Here is a 13,172-nt window from a genome sequence, read left to right as displayed (position 1 = left end):
CTATAAAATTTTAATAAGGGAATTGGGACCCCAAGACATAAATAGGAATGTTCTTATGCTATGCTTACTCTGACTAGTACCACAAGCGATAGGTCCAAAAAGGGCTGCCAAAGGTAAGAGTCAAGTTAATTTTGTAGGCCCAAGAGATGCAGGAGACGCTGTGGCCCAATCTTGGAACCTCAATCTGGTGAGTATCAGTCACTTTTCTGGCACTTTATAGTTGGCCTGCTGAATTTAATTGAGGTCAGGGCTTCAAAATTTCAGGGTCCTCTTTGCTGCTGGAATGGGCAGGCAACCAAACTGCCATTCAGTTGCTCAAAACTCAAAGTTAACCTTTATCATGAACTACTGCAACTGTACAATCTTCCTACTGTTAAATAGGACCTGAAAATTTTTCAAAGAGGTGAACTTTATATTGTGAGATAGGCATGTGTGTTTCTGTGAGTATGAAAAAATTGTAAGTGCTCTAATTGCTCCATTTATGTAGCTTTTGTTTTGTATTCTATTATTATACTATAATACAGAAATTGACAAAAAGATAGTGGGTTCAGGGAGACGGGTCAAAATAGGAGAGAAAGGAAAGAGGGACAGTGGCCTGGGTTTTCAGTTGGGTTGGGAACCCAACGCTCTGATTGTTTCCGAGTCCTGGCTCTTCGTCATGTCAGCATCGGTTACACAACGTGATCTTCATATGCACAGAGCCTAATTGATCTGGGGGCAGGTTCAATGCCCAGTTAGTGGTACTGGGAACAACCTGGAGACAGGACCCAGTAACCAAGGTCCTTTGAAAAGGCCATGGCTGGCCTTGCCATTTGCTGATGAGATGGGGCAACAGTGTATGCAAAGGGTCAATGCTGGCACAGGCAAGTGTCCACAGGTGGCACCAAGGTTCTTTGATGTCTCCCTCACCCTGAGGAGGGCAACATCTCATGTGAATGTCATGTTGGAAAAGGTGAAGGAGGCCATGCTCCTGATAAATAATTCCCTCCTCACCCTGCAGGAAAAGAGACCATATTACAACAAGGAAATTTCTCAGATGAGTAGTGGTGTGGCAGACCTCGACATTTGGACCCCGATGGAAGAGGTGGCACTGGATATTGCGTGAATGCCATCATGGCAGGCCATCAGTGATGGTGAGGCAAGAGGTCATACAGAACAGGGTCATTTGATAATTCTGTCTTCAGGTGAAGGATGTGGAGGAAACTCCTGCCCAATGCGCCTTGTGGCTCTTCCACCGCTTTCATCTATGTGGTATGTTGTGCTGATGCACCTGCTCCATTGTCTGTCTCATCAACACCTTCCTCTTCTTGTGTCGCCTGCAGGCTGCAGAGAACAAATTGGAATAGTGTAGACATTGCCGACCTCCTTGGCAGGGGGATAATCCACAGAGCCTGCACCATTAGATCATAGCTCTGCACCATGTACCAGTGCAGACACACTCGCCTCAAGTGGGGCCAGAATCTAAATTAGAGTGGGGAGCGCAGGCTGAGCAGGAGGAGAGTGAGGCAGAGTCAGTTGTGATCACCCTCCCTCAGAGGATGGAGAACAGACACATCCATGCTCTGCAGGGAAAGGATGCTGGCCCTTGGGTGTCACAAACCAGGAGGGTCTTTCTGAGGCAGGTAAGTTCCCGAATGTCGGAGACCCCTGAGGCATCGGAGAGCCATGGACAGTAAATGGAGGAGTTCGTGCAGTGCATGTGCACTGTCATGGCTCAGGGATTTGAATGCATGAGTGCCTCCACTGAGAGAGTGGCCATCCTCTTGGAGAGCCATATCAGCACCAGGGTGTAGGAGCAGAGCACTGACGTGCACAGAAAGATTGAGACTGTCTGTAGCATGGAACACTCAGTGTTGCTGACGGCGCAGAATGGGTGGAGTGGGTGCCAGCTGAGGCCAGCCAATGACCTCATCCCAACATTAAAGAACAGCATGAATGGGGCAGTCGAAGAGGCTGATGAGGAGACCACTCTTCAGGAGACAGGACAAACCAGGACAAATCAAACCTGGCCAGTTACCACCCCATCAGTCTACTTGATGGGTCACCTGGGTGACGTTTTCTCAATTTATTTATTCATTTACTTTTCATTTAATAATAATTGCTTATATTCTCAATCAGACTTGTGTGTTATTAATACTTGATGTCAAAAGGGAAATGAAGTTTAGGATGGGGCTGGGGTGGCGTCTGAGTTTGGTTTGTTTCCATGGTCTGTTCTGTGGGGTCGATGGAGACCCCATTCTCAATATATTTGGAAGGCAATGGAATTATTCAGATGTCCAGTTGTTGGATTATTTCATAAGGGCTTAGAGGCACCCAGTGAAGTGTTGCTGAATCAGCATGGCTCTTGCAGCCATGCCACCCTGCCAATCGCTTTGAGATCGGGGACAGTCTCAGAGGTCTTCCTCCAATGTCTGGGCACAACATACCTCTGGAGCACCCCCTTCCTCCTCCTCTTTCTCCTCTTCTTCCTCCTCCCTATCCTCCATTCCAGGTCCTCCTCCATCCAGCTGCAGGCCTCTTTGTGTTGTCATGTTGTGCAGCATGCAGCAGAGGAGCACAAAACAAGAGATCCCAGCTGCCATGTGCCAGAGGGGAACCACCCGACTGGTCAAGGCAACAAAAATACATATTCAAGATTCCAATAATCTGTTCAATGCAGATACAAGTTAGTAGATGGCTCTGATTGTAGTGCCTCTCTGCATTTATGCCTGTGTAATGGACAGGCTTCAGGAGCCACCTCCTCAGGGAATAAGCCTTATGTCCAGCAGCCACCCATGGAGTCTTGATGTTGACCTGAAGAGGTGCTGCACCCGGGACTCTCAAAGGGAGCCAAGTGCAGACATGCAAATTCCTTTTCTGTTCAGGAACATAGCTGGCGTGTCTGTTGGTGCCTTGATAGCTACATGGGGGCAATCAATCACCTCCTGAACCTGACAGAATCAATTGATGGCAACAAAGCTCAATTCCCTCTGTGCCTGTACTGGCCATTCTGTCTCAAAATGGATTTGTCTCCCTGGCCTCCAGAATAGGGCATCTGTGATCTGCCTAATGGCATGATGAGTTGTGAGCTGCAAGATGCTAACTAGGTCCGCAGTTAATCCCTGGAATGACCTGGACACATAAAAGTTTAGTGTCACAGTCACTTTGATGGGTGCAGGTAGTGGACTGCCATGGGGCTTGCGAGGCCTTGGTCATTGTGGACCAGAGCACAAATATCTGAGACTAACTGCCTTGCTATAAATGCAGCCTCCTATGGCACTGTCATATGCAAGTATCTGTCTCTTGAGTGGTACCCTAATGTCTTGGGTAGTGCCATCTTCTTCTTGCAGGCCCCCTCAATGCTCCTCTGGCCTCCTCCTGACCAGGAAGATGCATCAGTTGAAGCTCCTCCTCTCTACTCTGTCCAATATCAGGGTATCTTTTCCCATCTCCACTCCCTCATTTACACTCAGTAATTTGCCAGCATTTCTTCTCACAACCTTTGGACAGCAGCCTCACATCTCTCTCAAGAAAACTACAAGTTACTGCTCACAAATGTAAGCCTCTCAGCTCCAATGGTGAAAACTCTGTGCTACTGATTGAGCAGCTGACCATTATTCCCCATTGCTTAAGTATGTTAACCAGTGCATCAATTAGCCCTGATGGCTTGCCGCTATGTTCATAGCACCCAACGTATTCCAGATAATGTGCTTTCCTCATGCCTTCTGGTTAAAAATTTCAAACTGCTCCTCAACAACCAGTTGCTTGGAGATGCATAGATTTCTGGCTCCCCATTTCCACCCTTCCTTTGACAATTGCTTTGTGTTCTGGGGATGTCGGGATACTGTGACACTTTCTGGAAATGTGATTTTCAATGTTTGCCCCCACTGCCAATTGGAAATCCAGCCCAGTATGTGTATTTTCATGTTAATAATTCAATTTTCAAAAAAGTTGAAGTTTGAGAGAGGCAGTAAAATAGCATCCTTCATCATTCTAATTTGATTTATTTTTAATCTATAGCTGGAATTTATGCTCCCCTGCCAGCAAGTTCGAAGGCACCTAACTCCCCCCTGCCCCCAACCTGTATGAAATTTACAGAGATAGTGGAGATGCCGGACAGTCCGTCTGTGCTTGGGCCTTTTGAGGCCCTTAAGTGGCCAATTAATTGCTACTTAAGGCCTTAATCCTGCTCCCACCAGTATTTTTACCACAGCAGGGGGAGGCTCTTGCCATTTGCGAAGCCCAATAGCTTTAATTGATCCAGCTGGTGTCGGACAAGGTGGTTGACACATTTGCGGGTCTCCTGTGCAATTTGGAGGCAGATGGTGCCCCCCCACCGCACCATCAAGATCACACTTGCCCTTTACCCTTCCCATCTGGCATCTTAAACCCAGCCCCCCACCCCCCTCACCCACCTCATCGGGGCCTGCCAACCTGACCCCAGCAAAATCCTTACTTCCCCACCCATCTCCCTCCGTTTACCTTGGTGTCCGGTTCCAGCGACGATCTCCATCGGGTACTGCCTGTAGTCCCAGCACTGGCCATCTGATTGGTCCCCTGATGTGGGATTTCTTGTCCCTGAGGTGCAGAAATCCTACCTCCAGTTCTTCCCTTGGGTGCGCTCCCCACTGACTTTTTAGCTGGGTGGCTGAGCAGAGCGAGGACCCCAGTGCCTCATAAAATCTAAATCTTTGAGTAAATTGGAAGTTTGAAGGGGAATCATAGAATGGTAACAGTATAGAAGGAGCTGTAACATTCCTCCATTCTGAAAAACAGCCATTTACCAATACCCTCTGTTTCTGCCACTCAGCCAACATTGTATCCATACTACACTGTCCCTTTTATTCCTCACACCTCTTCTTTGCTGACAATGTGGCATTTTAATCAAATGCCTTTTGTAAGTCCACATACACCACATCAAATGCATTCGGCCATTGAGCCCATGCCAGCTCCCTGCAAGAATAACTCAGCTGATCCTCCCTTTCCCCTTAACCCGTGCAGAAGTTTTCTTTTTGGGACCAATACCCTATTGAAAGCCATGATTGAATCTGCTTCCACTACAATCTTAGGCAGTGCATTCCAGATGCCAACCACTTGGAACGTAAAAAATGTTTTCTCCTGTCGCATTTGTTCCTTTGCCAGTCACCTTAAATCTATATCCTCTATAACCACACACCACTCCCCCTCCCCGCTGCCAAAACAAATAGTTTCTCTCTATCTACTCAGTTTAGACCACTCATGTTTTTCAACACCTCCATCAAATCTGTTCAATCTTCTCTCACCTCCAAGGAGAACAACCCCAGCATATCCAATCTGTTCTCGTAACTGAAGTCCCTCATCCCTGGAACCATTCTTGCAAATCTTTTCCAGATCCTCTCTAATGCCTTCACATCCTTCCTTAAGTGATCACAATACTTCAACACAATCACTTCGTATTTCTTTGTATTAAACTTCATCTACCACTTGTCCACCCATTCCATCAGTATTGTATTTATCCTCTTGAAACCTGACACTATCCTCCTCACAGTTCACAATATTTTCAAGTTTTAAGTAATCTGCAAAGTTGATCTTTGTAGGTCATTAATATAGATCAAGAAAAGCGGTAGTCCTAATAACGACCCCTGGGGATCACCACTGTATACATTCTTCCATTCTGACAAACAATCATTTGCTAATACACTCTGTTTTCTGTCACTCAGCCAACTTTGTATCCATGCTCCACTGTCTGTCCCTTTTATTCTATGGGCCTCAACTTTGCTGACAATGTGGCACTTTATCAAATGTCTTTTGTAAGTCCATTTACACCACATCAACTACGTTAACCCCATCAACCCAAACTCAATCAAGTTGGTTAAGTAAGATTTGCCTTTAACAAATCTGAGCTGGCTTTCCTTAACCAATCCATCTTTGCCCAAGTGATGGTTAATTTTATTCTCCATTCCTCTGGCAGCACCCCTGTATATAAGGAGCATTGGAAGATTATGGTCAATGCCTTTGCAATTTGTACCCTCAGTCCCCTCAGCATCCTTGGATGTATCCCAATCGTCCATGTGCTTTATCAACTTTAAGTTCAGTCAGCCTTTCTAATACCTCCTCTCAATTGTTAGGCCATCCTCAATTACCTCCTCCTATACTATGACTTGGGCAGCATCTTCTTCCTTGGTAAAGACAGAGTAACCATTTAATACCTCAGCATTGCCCTCTGCCATCATGCAGAGGTCCCTTTTTTAGTCAGTAACTGGCCCCTACCTCTTAGTACCTTTTTACAATTTGTATGCTTACAAAAGACTTTTGGATTCCTTTTTATGTTAGTTGCCAGTCTCATACTCTCTGTTTGCCTCTTTTATTTTCTTTTTCACCACCCCTCTGAACTTTGTATAGGCTACCTGAGGAAGGAGGTGGCACTTCTTGGTTGAAGGGCCTAAGGATCTACATTAAAAGAATGCTACTGGCAGAGCAGGTGGTGGAAGCTACATAAGACAGCCCTGTGAGGATGATGCTTCAGCTGGTTTAAGCAATGTGCATAATGACAGTGGAGGATGGTTTAACATGCCTCATTACTGCCTCATTTTTATGGACCAGCCATAAATGGGCAGGCACTTTCCCTGTCCGGTGGAAATGACATTCGAAAATTTAACTTAACCCATTTTTCTCTGCCCAAACCCTCTTTGTAGAAATAAGAGAAAATAATCAACAGGACATGACAGTAAAATCAGGAAAGAAAATCAGAGCATCTTCCTCCACTCATGTTAGCCACAGGACTGACTGCAGCAAAATCTCTGTGAATCTGATTCAATTCCTACCCTCTTGATTGTAAGACAGCAGGGGGAAGAAATGAGAAACAGAGAGAAGTTACCTGTGCAGAGCTTCTCTAATGTTATTGACTGGCTCTCCAGATATTACTTGTCAGCTAGACTGAGATAAAGGCAAGAAGGAACCTTTCCAAAATCTTATTATAATAAAATCTTATATTCATAATGTTGTTAAGATCCTGCAAAAGATTGCTTTAGAGATCTTGGTGTTGTATGAAGAGGAGTGAAAAGAGAATAGAAGTTATCAGGAAGTCCTGTTATTAAAGAAATATGTGAACAGGATGCAAATCAGGAATTTTATATCTGATAAGTATCTTTAGTTGAACTAGACTCATTTAAAGCCACTGCAGTGAAAATAATTGAAGTTCTCTTTAAGCATTTGCCATCAACCATCATGACCATCATAGCCCACTGAAGCTAGTTATCTTCTACAATTCACAACAGAACATACGACTTAAATAGCTAAGCTTTCAGCAGTTCTGTCATTTAGGAATGCACCGAGCATTTCCAAGTGCATGCTCATCCGCCTTTTTCTGTATGCTGTCCCACCAAAGCCCCAATACCTTATTTTTTTACAGAATCAACAGGATCTTAATGGCACAGAAGGAGGCCATTCAGCCCATCGTGTTTGTACCAGCTCTCCAAATGAGCATTATGACCTAATGCAATTGCCCTGCTTTTTCCCTGTACCCCTGCACGTTGTTTCTATTCAAATCATCTAATGCCCTCTTGAATGCCTCGATTGAACCTGCCATCACCACACTTGGCAGAGCATTCCAGATACAAATCACTTGTTGTGTGAAAAAGGTTTTTTTCATGTCACATTTGCTTCTTTTGCAAATCACTTTAAGCTGTGCCTTCTCGTTCCTGATCCTTTTACGAGGAACAGCTTCTCCCTATCTACTCTGTCCAGCCTCCTCATGATCTTGAAAACTTCTATCAAGCCTCCTCTTAGCCTTCTCCTCTCCAAGGAAAACAGTCCCAACTTCTCCAATCTATCTTCATAACTGAAGTTTCTCATCCCTGAAACCATTCTAGTAAACCTCTTCTGCGCTCTCTCCAATGTGTTCACATCCTTCCTATAATATGGTACCCAGAACTGAACACAATATTCCAGCTGAGGTCTAATGAGTGTCTTATATAAATTCAGTATAATCTCCCTGTTCTATGCCCCTATTAATAAAGCCCAGGACACTATATGTTTTATTAACTGCTCTCTCCACCTGTCCTGCCACCTTCAATGATCTACGCACATATACCCAAATCTTTCTGCTCCTGACTCCCTTCAAAATTTCACTTCTTATTTTATATTGTCTGTCCATGTTCTTGCTACCAAAATGCTTCACTTCACACTTCTCTGCATTGGACTTCATCTGCCATCTATCTGCGCACTCCACCAACTTGTTTATGTCCTCTTGAAGTTTCACACCATCCTCCTCGCAGTTCACAACACTCCCAAGCTTCGTATCATCCACAAACTTTGGAATTGTCTCCTGCACACCAAGATCTAGATCGTTAATATATATTAGGAAAAGCAAGGGTCTGAATACTGACCCCTGGGGAACTTCACGATAAACCTTCCTCCAGCCCGAAAAACATCTATTGACCATTACTCTCTGCTTCCTTTTTTAAATATTCCTTTGGCTGTTGCAGTAGGACTGTCAGTTCAAACAGTGCGAGGAGTTTTTCATGGGATATGGGCTTCGCTGGCTGGGCCAGCATTTATTGCCCATCCCTAGTTGCCCTTGAGAAGGTGGTGGTGAGCTGCCTTCTTGAACTGCTGCAGTCCATATGGTGTAGGTACACCCACAGTGCTGTTAGAAAGGGAGTTCCAGGGTTTTGACCCAACAACAGTGAAGGAATGGCGATATATTTCCAAGTCAGGATGGTGAGTGACTTGGAGGAGAACTTCCAGGTGGTGGTGCTCCCATCTCTCTGCTGCCCTTGTCCTTCTAGGTGTAGTGTTCATGGGTTTGGAAGGTGCTGTCGAAGGAGCCTTTGAATTCCTGCAGTGCATCTTGTAGATAGTATACACTGCTGCTACTGTGCGTCGGTGGTGGAAGTAGTGAATGTTTATGTACGTGGTGCCAATCATCACTGCTTTGTCTTGGACAGTGTCAAGCTTCTTCAGTGTTGTGGGAGCTGCACTCATCCAGGCAAGTGGGGAATATTCCATCACATTTCTGACTTGTGCCTTGTAAATGGTGGACAGGCTTTGGGGAGTCAGGAGGTAAGTTATTCATCGCAGGATTCCTAGCCTCTGACTTGCTCTTGTTGGCACAGTATTTATATGGCTAGCCCAGTTCAGTTTCTGGTCAATGGTAGCCCCCAGGATGTTGATAGTGGGGGATTCAGTGATGGCAATACCATTGAACATCAAGAAGCCATGGTTGGATTCTCTCTTGTTGGAGTTGGCCATTCCTAACTGTTGTGTGGCATAAATGTTATTTGCCAATTGTCAGCCCAAGCTTGGATATTGTCCAGGTCTTGCTGCATTTGGACATGGACTGCTTCAGTATCTGAGGAATTGCGAATGGTGCTGAACATGGTGCAATCATCAGCGAATATCCCCACTTCTGACTTTATGATGGAGGGAAGGTCATTGATGAAGCAGCTGAAGATGGTTGGGCCTAGGACACTACCCTGAGGAACTCCTGCAGTGATGCCCTGGAGCTGAGATGACTGACCTCCGACAATCACAACCATCTTCCTTTGTGCTAGGCATGATTCCAACCAGTGGAGAGTTTTCCCCCTGATTCCCAATGACTCCAGTTTTGCTAGGGCACCTTGATGACACACTGGGTCAAATGCTACCTTATTGTCAAGGGCAGTCACTCTCACCTCACCTCGGGAGTTCAGCTCTTTTGTCCATGTTTGAACCAAGGCTGTAATGAGGTCAGGAGCTGAGTGGCCCTGGCGGAACTCAAACCGGGCATCAGTGAGCTGGTTAAGCGAGTGCCACTTGGTAGCACTGTTGACGACCCCTACCGTTACTTTAATGATGATTGAGAGTAGGCTGATGGGGCGTTAATTGGCCAGGTTGGATTTGTCCTGCTTTTTGTATACAGGGCATACCTGGGCAATTTTCCACATAGTCGGGTAGTTGCCAGTGTTGTAGCTGTACTGGAACAGCTTGGATAGGGGTGCAGCAAGTCCTGGGGCACAAGTCTACAGTACTATTGCCGGAATGTTGTCAGGGCTCATAGCAAATCTAATTCAAACCAGTGCAACCAAAGCCTTTATTGTCCTGGTGTTTATAAAATTAGCTCAAAGTACTATTTCAAGCTAAGTCAGACTAAAAGAAAAGTTAATGTAAAGAAGAATGCAGGAACCAGGGATCAGAAGTTGGCCATTCAACCCTTTGAGCCTGTTCAGTTTCTATATTACATCATGGCGGATTAGTACCTCTACTCCATTTATCCAGCATTTCTCCAATCCTTTGGTACTTTTACCTAACAATCTACTGATCTAAATCTTAAAAAAGTGAATTACAGGGAAATTGCTGGTGGATTTCCCCTGGTATTGCTAATTGAGCCAGAGATTACATTGTTGCAAGGAGGCAGGGTGTTGTGAGATGTGGAAAGAACTATTGACCCCTCTGTACTTGAATACTATTGCCCAAACTACTTAAAGGAAAATGGCTGCATAAGCATATGGTGAAATAAATCCTACAACTTTAATAAAGCTTCATTATTGAATTCAAATAGTTTGGTAAAACATCCAGGAAGGTAAAGAAGCAACAGGCAAAAAATAAATGAGGTAGAGCCAGTATAGAAGCATGACACAAAGTCTGTGATAAGTGACAAAGTAATAGCCTCATGTTTGATGGCTGATGATGGACATGCTGTTCCATAATGTAGGTGGAATGAGAGTTGCCCTTTACGGCACTCCAGCACACCCTCTTAGACCGTATAAGTGTAGCATGCCTGGTACAAAGTGGTAATCAGGCTCCACACTGTGTACAATGTGCACAGGACACTGGAATAGATGCAGAAGATGACATACTTTAAGGAATTTAACAAGACAAGATTGCCAGTACCATGTAACAGATAACAGTTGAAGATTGTATGTAACAAAGTTGTCAATGTTTTTACATTTATGCTTGGCCATGTCATACCCTTGGACAATATTATTACTGTTTGATAGAATGTCATGCAATATTTCAGGCAGACATTCAAGCTACAATACACAAATTAAATATAGACAACATTGGCAGCTTTCAAGGGCTGCATACATCAAATCAGTAACACAACATGCCTGCATCATCACTCACTGAGAGCCTGAATGGAATAGAGAATGCACGATTGTTAATGCATGTATTCAGTGATCAGTTGTGCTCTGATTCTCCTTACAGCTGTTTATTTGTATGCTGTTATGATTATGGCAGGTGGTAATTGCCAGGCGACCAAATGCCAAAGGGAAACTTGGCCAAGCTATCATAACGATTTGCAATTTGTATTTATTATGGGAAGGTATGTGTATTGAAGCCAGAAGTAAAGATTCCACTATCACTTTTTGAGATTTTAAATATTAAATTAAATATTTATTAACAAAAGAAAAGAAAAATAAACAAACAAAATTATAGTTGCACTGTTAAATTTAGTCTTTCAACATTTCCCAAAAGATTTCTACTTAGCTAGACTCACCAATAAACACCCTTTTCCAGGCAACAGTCCATATAGATTCTCAATCTATAAAGAAATCCAGTGTTATTACTGCAATGCACCACTGTTGCTATAGGGGAGGTCATTTCACAGGCTTCTCTCTTCCTCTCACTCAACAATGGAAATCCAAGGCTTGTAACAAAACCTTGCTTCCTGGAACAAATAAACACTTCTCGGGGGTGGCTAGAGTGTGCTTACTTCACAGGTCTGTCCTCGCACAACACACTTTTCAAGATCACATGGCCACACTTCATATAGCTTTCAATCTTTCCTTAAGTATGTTTTTTCTCTTTCATCTTTAAACCCATTGTTCTTGACTTTCTTTGGAAGTTACCTTTCCCAGAATATAAAAATCTTTCATGTTGTCTTTATGGCCACTACTTCTGGGAAAAATAAACTTAATAACTATGCTTTATTCATTCATGATCTTTGCCAGTTGTAAAACTTCCTTTTTTATTCTTGAAATTCAACAGCTAAAAATTCAACTCATCACTCATCTCCTAATGCAAATTCCTATGCATGTTATATTTACTGGTATCCCATCTTAGCTTGTTCATCTTCACTTCAAGATGCCTGCTTTTACACCTAACAATTTGATGATTTAAACGTTGCAGTCTGATTGTCTTTAGTTTAATTAAATTAGTCAAATGCACACACACAACATACACTCAACCCCCACAAGCCTGCTTCACAGTATTCCACAGTAATGTTGGAAAAAAATGATATTTTCTTTACAATGCTCATCAGCCTTTTTCTTTAGGCTGTCCCATCAAAGTCCCAATCTGAATCCTCTGTAGAAGAACTCATTTGCAACTTTACCCTCCAGGGAGTATCTGACTCTTTCCCTCTGTCCTGGCAGGCCATTCATGCCTGGTGTAATAATCCTCAGCTGAGGTAACCCCTGGACAAGCCTGATCCCAGAGTTGTCATGAAACTAACATTTTTTTATATTATTGTAGTTTATTGTAAAATAGGCTTATGGGGGTAAGTATAGTTGGGTCTGTCTGCGTGTGATTTAATTACATTTGGAGTCAAGTAGACTGCAAGTTTAAGACATCAAAAGAAGCTAGGTGCTTGACATGCTAATGAATAAATATGGATGCTGGCTTAGGTGTGAGGGGAATTTGCATTTTTAGATAAATGAAGGGATATTTGGATTTAAAAGGGATCTTAGCCTGTTTACAACAAGCCAGATAAGCAAGGCTAAGGAATGTATTTAATTTTCCCAAAGGTTACTGACAATGTATAGGGGCAACATGAAAGTTTTTATATTGTGAGGAAGATACAGTTTCAAAGACATATGGAACAATAGAATTGACATATTAAAAAGGAGAATGAAAGGCTGTGTGTTAGAAGGCCATGTAAGATCTAACAGAAATGTGTGAAATAGCCTTAATGAAGCCTTCAGCATTTGTACATTTGTCTTTTTGTCTTACGAAGCTGATGTTGAGGAAAAGCCATTTGGAATTCCACTGTTAGGGTATTGTGTTAACTTGCTTAGTTTGTTTAAATCTAAACTCTATTTTTGGACTGTTGCCTTAAAGGGAGTGTAACTGGGGGTCAGGTTAATTAGGAATTTTAGGAGTTATAATCGTAGTAATTGTAGTCTTATGTAATCTTTTATATTTTGTTAATAAATATTTTAATTTAATTTTAAAAATCTCTAAAGATCTTGGTGGATTTATTACTTCCGAATTCAGAGCATAATTTTATTATT

The sequence above is a fragment of the Carcharodon carcharias genome, chromosome 21 (genome assembly GCF_017639515.1).
Source record: "Carcharodon carcharias isolate sCarCar2 chromosome 21, sCarCar2.pri, whole genome shotgun sequence".
Taxonomy (NCBI): Eukaryota; Metazoa; Chordata; class Chondrichthyes; order Lamniformes; family Lamnidae; genus Carcharodon; species Carcharodon carcharias.
Note: the sequence above shows the minus strand (reverse complement) of the source record.